The sequence below is a fragment of the Hyperolius riggenbachi genome, chromosome 10 (assembly GCF_040937935.1).
Source record: "Hyperolius riggenbachi isolate aHypRig1 chromosome 10, aHypRig1.pri, whole genome shotgun sequence".
Classification (NCBI taxonomy): domain Eukaryota; kingdom Metazoa; phylum Chordata; class Amphibia; order Anura; family Hyperoliidae; genus Hyperolius; species Hyperolius riggenbachi.
Genome location: NC_090655.1, coordinates 89,642,090 through 89,652,469, shown reverse-complemented (window position 1 = coordinate 89,652,469; position 10,380 = coordinate 89,642,090).

Genomic DNA, 10,380 nt, shown 5'->3' with positions numbered 1-10,380 from the left:
CTCAAAAACATATCTCGCATCTGACCTTTTCTCACTCAAGACATAACTAAATTGTTAATACATGTACTTGTAATATCTGCTTTGGACTATTGTAACATACTACTTTGTGGACTACCAACTGGCACCGTTCCAATCTGCACTGAACTTGGCTGCTCATCTCATTTATTTTTCTTCTTGTTCTTCCTCTGCTGCCCCTCTCTGTCAAGCTCTTCTTTGGCTACTAATTAGCCAGAAGATCTAGTTTAACCTCTTAACCTTAACCTACAAAGCTCTCCACAATCTCGCTCCCCGTAAATTTCCTCACTAGTTTCCAGATACCAACCCAATTGCAATCTCAGATCTGCACAACCTTCTTTTGTCTTCCTCTAGAATCATCTCCTCGCATTCACGTATACAATATTTTGCATGTGCTTCACCCCCCTCTGGAATACCCTTCCACAACACATCTGTCACTCTCTAACCTTTATTACCTTTAAATGCTCTCTCAAAACTCACTTTTTTTTGACAAGCATACACTCTCTTCGGCCACTTCCCGTTTGTCCTTTTGTCCTAAGGCCAAGTTGCACTCCTACTAGATATCCTAGCACACTGCCTCTAGGTAGGTTTATTGTATTCTACCCCACCTCTTGTCCCCCCATTCCTTTAGATTGTAAGCTCACAAAGTCAGGGCTCTTTCCCCCTTTTTTGTCTTAGAATTCATTATACATTGAATTCATCATGTTACTTTTGTCACTAACTCACTGTCATTACCAGTTCTTTTTTTGTATTTATTTATTTTTTCTGGTTGTACTTGATGGGGGGGGGGTCTTTTTTCAATCAAACTAACTATGAAGCTATGTAACTATGTAAAAATAATAATATTAACTGATGCTGGAGATAATGGAACAGCATACTTTTCACCATAGTGCCCCTTTAATAAATGAAGGCTGTGTATTTATTCAAAATAGATATTTTCTGTGGGTGCTGCATGAGACTGCAATAGTACAAACTGTAATTCACCAGCTTTTCAGTAATCCTTGCTGTGGTCTGATATGACACAAGTGAAGGCAGCAGTCATTTGTCACCATATAGCAGAAAAGCCACTTCCAGTTCTCTGGATCATTTTTATTGCTTAGTGCTCTCTGATAATCACTAGCTTCAGTAAGGGTGACTTCCCATTAGGTTTGTTTGTGTTTGTATTTGCACATATGAAAATCATGACATGAAAATCACATTACAACTGACAGCCCATGGAAAATCAGTGGTTTGTTTCCATTTACAATGCTTTTTTTGTGTCTGGGGGAGGAAAAAAGACAGACACTGAAGCTGGAGGGCTAATGGAAATTTAGCTCAAGTCAACCTTATAGTACAGTCATAAAAATGAATTCAAACAGTGATTCATCTTTCGTTAGGATTATCATGATATCTTTTCTACTTTCTATCCTAAGTGGCAGTTTATTTGGTTACTACGGGGATGACTCACTATACTACCTAACTAGCACACAGCAATTGTAGTGGCACTAACCGTATTCAAGGCTGGATTTACTCTTTGCCTGCCTCTAGGCCAAATCTCTTATGGCTTCTCTTCCATGCACAACACCACCCCTACAATCCTATGATCAGTCCCCTCCTCCATGCCTAACATCCATGTGCACTCCCCCTCTCCCCCTTTTTCATGTGTTCCTTCCCATTTGCTGGCAGCTTTTCCCATTTCCAGCCTCCTCTTCTATATGCAGGAGCACCTATTTCATGTCAAGCTGCACCCATCAATAGGTGCCCAGGGGCCAGGCCTTTGTGGCCTTTCCCGGAATCAGGCCCTGACGGTAAAAGAGTAGTGCGCATTGCACAAATAGTGGAACCTGCAGTACATGGATAATGGGTGCATAACTAATGTACCAGGGGTAGCACTAATTGCACAACACACGCTACTCTAGTGCCTTTGGCACCAATTACATTGCCTTGCACTAGATGCATTCTACAGTTACTGTAGTTTAGTGAATCAACCTCTATGAGTTTTTGCACATTCTTTGTAATATATGTAGCTATATAATTCCTTATTTAGCAATATAGGTCAACAAACAAGATTTGTATAATACGATGTGGCAGTGTAAAATAAATTGTTTCATGAACATTCTCATATGTGTTTTTGTTTTTCTGTTTGTTTTTTGTATAGAATGGGCCCGATCCAATTTACCTTTCTCCTAAGTTTCTCTTGGGAAATCATTTTTCATCTTCTGTTAAAGGAGTCATCAGGGGGGAAAATGCTAATATAAGTGGTACTTACCGGGGGCTTCCTCCAGCTCCAAGCTCCCAGGACGTCCCTTGCCGCAGCTCTGCCCGCAGTCGTTTGCCGCAGGTCCATCCCGGGCCCCGGCAATGATGTCAGAACGACCTCCAGGTCGCTCTGTACTGCGCCTGCGTGAGCGGCGCTGTCAATCACCGCCAGGTGGGCCAGAGCGGGCTGCGACGTCATCGCCAGGGACCGGGACGGACCTGCGGCAAACGGCTGCGGGCAGAGCTGTGGCAAGGGACGTCCTGGGAGCCTGGAGCTGGAGGAAGCCCCCGGTAAGTACCACTTATATTAGCATTTTCCCCCCTGATGACTCCTTTAAACTTGGAAAAAAGTGAATTGGATCGGGCCCAATCTGTTTTACTACTGCAATAATAATAATAAAAATAATTTGTTCCCCATAGCCTGGCATGCCCCTTAACTCATATTGCCCTTTCAGAATCCCAGCTGGAGCCATGCGTAGGCCAGGAAACACACGGCCCCATGGCCACATACTGTAAGGGCCTGTCTCCACTCGTTAGTTTTTCTGAGCATTTTCTGCACAGGAAAACTGCAACCAATGCTAATCAAAGGGCTAGATCACACCTGAATGCACTTTTCACATGCAGAAAAACAATGGACAGCAGTGCAACACTGACAGACAACTCATGCAAAAAAACTGACGTTTAGAAGAACTGATGAGTGGAGACAGGCCCTAACCTCTCTGTCAGTGAAATACTCTGCCAAAGATATTCTTCTTCAGTGTGAAATTAGTCATTTAGGGGGACATCTGACATCCCAACCTTGAAAAGGTCAATTAATGCTGTAAGTATTAATCTAAATTTTGAATGGACTATGCGTACTAAGATGCCACAGAAGAACTTAGCTAGAGATATGTTCCTGCTACCCAAGATGATCTTGGATCAAAACACATAAACTGGCTGGGCTTAATAGAGATTGAATGAGGATTCTTGAGCTTTACTTTAGTAATATGCGGGAGGAAATTTCCACTAGAAATAGGTCTAGCTTATTGATGATTGGGATTGTTTGATATTCTATATTTTTGAGATTTTTTTTTCTTTCTGTGCCAACTTTTTATGTGGTATATTACATAAGTGTTTTGATGTTGCATTTTACTTGATAAATGTTATTTATGTCGCATATACATTTGACTTTAGTTTAATGTGTACACAGATATTCAAGTTAGTATTCAGCTGAGTACTTTTGCTTTATAACATCATTCATATTAATGTTTAATCTTATACTATTGCTTCAACTATATGAATTGTATAATTATTTCTTGTATGCTGGAAACTTAATAAAAACAAGAAAATATTAATAAAAAAAAATGAATGATCAATTCATTGTGCACTTTTGTTTTACATGAGTTTCATTTAGATAGTATTCAAAGAGTGTCTAGCCCTGTACTAAAATTTAGTTAGGTATAGAAGTAAAAAGAGACTCCACTTACAGATCTACAAATAGACCTTTGGAATCAACCAGTGTATCCCTTATATATGATAGAATGCTTCTAGTATTCATAACAAGGGACGGAAGTAACATAACTACAATTGTTAAACTTTAGATATAAGTATTGGGACATTTGTTGAAGCGGACTATGATAAACAGCTATTATAGAGTAACATGGGTAGATCTTAAAGTGTAACTGTCAGGCATAAAATAAAAAATCAATTCTTTATTTTATCTCGTAAACAAGTAATAGGGATGTTAACCAGGCAATCCAAAAGTTAAAATCACTATTACTGTACTGATACATAATTATTCCCCAGTTTACCTGACTCTTATTTGGCAGAACAGATAAAAATGGCGCACAGCGCTGAAGGAATAAAAATGGTGCCACATTTAATTGCATTGTGAAACGATATTTAGTGGCATTAGGGTTAAAAAATTGCACATGGCCCGCGCAAACGTGTTTCCGTAAAAAATTAAGCCTAACCATGTTAAAACGTTAAGTATGGTTTTATAATACGTATAGGTGAAAACGTTAATTGATTCCTTTAACAGCAGACTCCTTTTAAAGACTCATTTTTCACGTCAGCAGCAGTGTATGGTCTGTCATAGCACTCCGGTGACACTATAGAGCAGGGCTTTTCAACCTGTGGTACGCGTACCACCAGTGGTACTTTGCTGTTGGCCAGGTGGTACACCTCAGGTTTGCCTGCCACTTGTCCTGGTCCCATCTTGCCTCCACAAAGTTTAGCTCCCCCACGCTCGCTCCTCACTGTGCTGCCCTGTGGCATACTTCAGACCTCAGATCAGTGGTGAAGAGACAGCCAGTTGAATGGTGCATAGTGTCAGTCGGGTTACTGCTGATCTGAGGTCTGAACTATTCTGCAGGGCAGCACAGTGATTCCTCCACAGTAGAGGGGATCCAGTAATAGGACACCCAAAGATCTCCTTGTCAGCATACCCGCATACGCAGTAGCAGCTCTTCGGTTGAATTCTGGTGGAAACAGCCGAGCATGATTGGGTGCGCTCTACTGCGCAGGCACACGGGTGGTACTTGTACATTTTCAGGTGATAAAAGTGGTACAATTAGTGAAAAGATTGAAAAGCCCTGCTATAGAGCACAAAGCAGCTCCATCCCTTACCATACAGAGCATAGCAGCCTCTCCTCCAGCTACTGCAGCATTGCCCGAGTATGGCTCTAATCTCCCAGGCTCATCTGCTTGGCCATAATAGCGGAGTCCCTGCGGTCCAGAGGCTGATTTCTAGATCACACTCGCAGAGGCATGACAATAGGGCAGCACATGACTCTTGCTAGAATCTGGCAGGATCTTCCAGCGGCTGCTGGAGAGATATGCAAACAGCGCACTTCTCTTATGTCAGACTGGCTCCGAATGACGGAAGTGACAGGACCAAGTTCCCTAAGCTGCGGGCAGTGGAGGACGGCAGCGGGGGAGCGATCCAAGCGGATGGGGCTGGAGGAAGCCCCAGGTACAGTATGTATAAAACGTTTTATTTTTTTCAGCTCTGAGTCCCTTTAAAGGGAACCTGAAGGGAGTAAAATTATTTAAAATAAACACATGATGTAGCTGCAAATTAATATTACATACTAACCTCACCGTCAGTTCCTCTCAGAAGCTCACCATTTTCTTCTTACAGTGATCCCTTCCAGTTCTGACAATATTTTGCCAGGACTGATATATACCAGTTGCTGTCAGTTATATATCAGCAGCTGTCAGTTACAACAGAATGTGCAAGGTAATGTCCTTGTTTCCCTATGGCTCAAGTGGGTGATATTACAGTTTAACAGTGTGCTGACCAGGAAGATGTTATGGGGTAATGGCCATTTTTAAAATGGAGGACGGAGAATTCCATTGATCATAGTGGACAATTGGGACACAGGAGAGGAGAAAGAGATTGAGGAGTAGACTAAACGGGATGTAAGTATGACCTTTGTATGGTTATTTTGACTTTTTATTTTCAGTTCAGGTTCTCTTTAAAGTAATCAGACACTTAGATTCAACCAATATATCTTGTATAGATGATAGATTGTGTCAAGTATCCATAACAAGGGAAGCTTGCTTGCTGTGCATTTTAGCCTTCTGTCTGCAAGAAGCAGGGCTTTTTGGCATCTGCTGCGAAGCCGCATAGCACAGAAGCTTGGCGCGGATATAGCAGTAATGCAATAGTCCGCGCCCTGCACAAGGTAATGTGGGCTTCCGGCAATTGCTGGACCACAAATTACTTCTGCGAGGACTCAGAGGGAGAATAGTATTTAAGACATCCCCCACCCCAAATTCATGCGGCAGCAGGATGAGCCATCATTCAGCTCACCCTGCACCAAAAAGCCAAAAATGCCATGTACGCCGTCTGCACCCCCGGGCCCACATCTGGGATGAATGTGTAGTGCGCAAAGCAGGCCATGCTGAAAAATGGGAGTGGTAATGAATTATGGATGGAGCCAAATGTGCATGAACCCTAAAATGTATATATTCAAAACCAACGGGACTGTCCTGCAAAACCTGGATGTAGCCCTCCTCTCATTTATAAAAAAAAATATTGCTCTAGTTATCATACAAACAGCTATTAGGAAGGGACATTTTACAACCCCTTCTTACATTATAATTACAGTAAGGCAGATCCCCACAAAACAATTGGGCAGCAGGTTACCCTGAAAGAAAACCTGAACTGAAAATTAAAAGTCAAAATAAGCATACACAAGTCATACTTACCTTCCATGTAGTGTACTCCTCAGTGTCTTTCTCCTGTCCCGCGTCCTGTTTGTCCGCTGTGATCAAGGGAATTCTCCGTCCTCCATTTTGAAAATGGCCATTACCCATAACAGCTTTCTGGTCAGCACACAGTTAAACTGTAACATCGCCCACTTGAGCCATAGGGAAACATGGACATTACCTGGTACATCAGTTTTCCTCTCAGCTATAACTGACAGCAACTGATATTTTATTGACAGCAACTGATATATTTCAGATCTGACAAAATATTGTCAGAACTGGAAGGGATTATTATCAGAAGAAAAGGGTGAGCTTCTGAGAAAAACTGATGGCGAGGTAACTATGTAATGTTCATTTGAAGTTACCTCGTGTGTTTATTTTAAATATTTTTACTCAGTACAGGTTCTCTTGAAGCACAACATTCACCAATGTGTGCACCAGAATCACAGTTAGCAGTGTGTCCTGCCAAAAAGGTTAGGTAGATTGTCAGCTCCTCCAATCCACATAATAAAGGCCTGGGCACGCTATCCCATTGCCCTGCAGCGCACATGGCTGAACCTTTTACAAAATGCATGCCTGAAACTTTGCAGAGCAGACCCCATTGAACGATACTGAATTGCATTTAAAATGGATACAGTAGTGCGTTGCTAGAATGCACTGCTGTGCAACGCATAAATGTGCCAATCAGACAATACAATCTATGCACTCTCTGATGTGCGTATCACACTCTGATGCGTGATGCTAAAATCCACTACGCAACGTGGCAGTGAGCCCAGGCCCTTGGGCAGCATTTCTTTCCCCAACACATTTAAAAAAAAATATATAGGCACTACGCTGATGAAAGCAAATGGAGGTAAACCCACAACTGGGATTGCGATTTGGCCAAATTGTAATTGTGGTGCATGCAGCATTTGTGAAGCAATTGTTCCGCAATGTAACATATATGAACTATGCAAACTCATTTTTGGATCACTTTTGAAAAGCGATTTTGCAGTGACTTTGTGTGGGTTTTACTGTTTAAATAAAGTTTAAACTATTTGCTGGGTCTCCTGAGGTCCAGCTTCCGCTGTGTAGCCCCGCCCCCTAGCACAAGAGGTTATTGACTTATTTATGCAAAAAAGTCTAGCCAGTAAGACCAACCACCACTGTCACATGACAATGCAATGCAGGTCCGTTCTTCAAACAGCAGCTATAAGCAGAAAGATCAAATAGTATGCTCAGTGTAAGCTGTTCATTTTCCTTTCAAATGTAGGCACCGCATCACAGTTTGTCACATAATCATTGCTATATCAAGAAACTGTCCCTTTATAAATCTGCTACTACAGGAGATGTAAGTGTGGTTGGTGTTCACCTAATACCATCTGACAAAGCCCCAAGAGAGGGGTGATATGCGTTATGGGAGGAACCATAGTGAATGTACCACATTGCAGACATCCCTAACCAGGAAGCATGAGCCAGCTTCAGCTGCTTGGCAACCTTAAAGAGGAACTCCAGTGAAAATAATGTAATCAAAAAGTGCTTCATTTTTACAATAATTATGTATAAATGATTTAATCAGTGTTTGCCCATTGTAAAATCTTTCAAATCCCTGATTTACATTCTGACATTTATCCCATGGTGACATTGTTACTGCTGGCAGGTGATGTAGCTGCTGCTTGCTGTTTTGTCAGTTGGAAACAGCTATAAACAGCTATTTTCCACAATGCAACAAGGTTCACAGACAGGAAACTGCCAGGAGTACCATGGTCCTTAGTTTCTTGTGGGAGGGGTTTCACCACAATATCAGCCATACAGAGCCCCCTGATGATCCGTTTGTGAAAAGGAATAGATTTCTCATGTAAAAGGGAGTATCAGCTACGCATTGGGATGAAGTTCAATTCTTGGTCACGGTTTCTCTTTAAGTAGTCCAAATGGTACCCCTGGCGACCTTACAATTTGCTGAGGGAGGATGTTTGCTGATTCACTGGACCAAGGGATTGCAGTAGATTGCGTGACCGCAGAGCAGTGAGAGCCCAGCCAGGGAAAACATACTGTGCACAGTCTGCTTATACGCTTCCCCTGAAACTCTGGCATATGCTTGGCTTGCTTCAGCACTGACACATACATCCAGCTTTTGCTGGGCACTAACCACTACTGTTACTTAACCCACTAAACTAGAAAATGACCAGTATGATGAATAGTGAAGACAACCAATACAGTGTCCTATTGATTGATCTACTGAGGACATTGGTGGAATCCCAGACAATTAGGGATAGTGCTGTATTTGTTGGCATGGGTGATGAATGCAGGTGGTGTGTCTACAGTTGGCTGTGTTAGTGGTTTGGTGCAATTATGCTGTTTGGGTGGTTTTATAGGGGGTATGGTACTGTGCATATACTAGCTGTTATACAATTTTGATACTGAAATAAAGTTAAATGTGTTTTTGAGACCTTTGTGGTTTGAGTTATTTAGCTATCTATACAGCTTCCTTTATTAACACATTATACTAAGAATAGGCTGGGAAGTCTTTTGATTTATTGAGGAATGGTAAAAAGTTGGGGCCCCGTCCTGGTTGCTCCTCCAGTATTTTTCCTGCATGCCTCAGCTTGCAGTTCTGCAGGGCAGTTTTTAGGCAAATGCATTCCAGGCCATGCTCTGGACTCTGGTGTTCTATTTTTCCTGGGGGTGGCATGCCCCTGGATGAAGCCCTGCCCCTGGACTAAGCCCTGTCCCCATGGGTGTTCTATCACTTGCTTCTGCTGTGTCTGGATAGTATAAGTTGCAGGCAGCCGCCACTGTGTCCCTTTGTGCCACATACACCCCCCACCTTGCACCCCACTGTCCCCCTGTGGCTCCTTCTGCCCCCCTTTTTGCTTCCTTCAGTTCCCCTGCCACCTCTGCCCCCCAGTGTGTCCTTCTGTCTCTCTGTTTCTCCTTATGTTCCATTGTGTCACTATCTGTCCCTGTCCCCCTCTTGTACTCCCCCAGCACCATGTGTAAATGCAGAGTATATTGGAGTTGAAGCTGTCTCCTCTAGTGCTGGCACCTCACTCTTCTTATGTTGCGTGCAATCATGCTACATGTGGTAGGAGATGCTGGGCACTAGGTCGAGTGGAGAAGCGGAAGCACAGCTCTAGACTCCAGTGGAGAGGTGAGAGCACAGCTTCTGCTTCACTATACTCTGCATTTACACACTAAGCTGGAGTGCAGTGCAGGAAAAGGTGTGTGTTTGTATCTTGGGAACTCCCTGTAATAAGCATCCACCTTATATGCCACATGGTTCATACTCGTGTGAGTGTGTGTGTGTGTGTGTGTGTGTGTGTGTGTGTGTGTGTGTGTGTGTGTGTGTGTGTGTGTTTTTCATGTGTGTGTGTGTGTGTGTGTTTTTCGTGTGTGTGTGTTTTTTGTGTGTGTGTGCGCGTGTGTGTGTGTTTTGTGTGTGTGTTTTGTGTGTGTGTTTTGTGTGTGTGTTTTGTGTGTGTGTGTGTGTGTGTGTGTGTGTGTTTTAAGTGTGTAAGTGTGTAAGTGTGTGTGTGTGTGTGTGTGTGTGTGTGTGTGTGTGTGTGTGTGTGTGTGTGTGTGTGTGTGTTTCGTGTGTGTGTGTGTGTTTCGTGTGTGTGTGTGTGCGTGCGTGTGTGCGTGCGTGTGTGTGTGTGGTAATTCTTGCCTGGAGTGAAAAAGGTTAGAAACTGCCCTGCATGTGTGTCTTAATGTCATTCTAAAATTGGAAGCAAGTAATCTAATGTCTAATGAAACAAAAAGGTTTGTTGTTTATATGCAGTTTTCACGGCGTGCCAAGGTGTTTGAAGGTGTATCATGCAATTTGGTGTTGTACCACAAGGCATGAAGTTACATCTGGATATATCAAGGTGCTTCTTGGTGCTTCAGTGTTCCACTATATTCCATTCATGAGAAATAAATGAACAACATCAATATTAAGTGTGGACTCGTTTT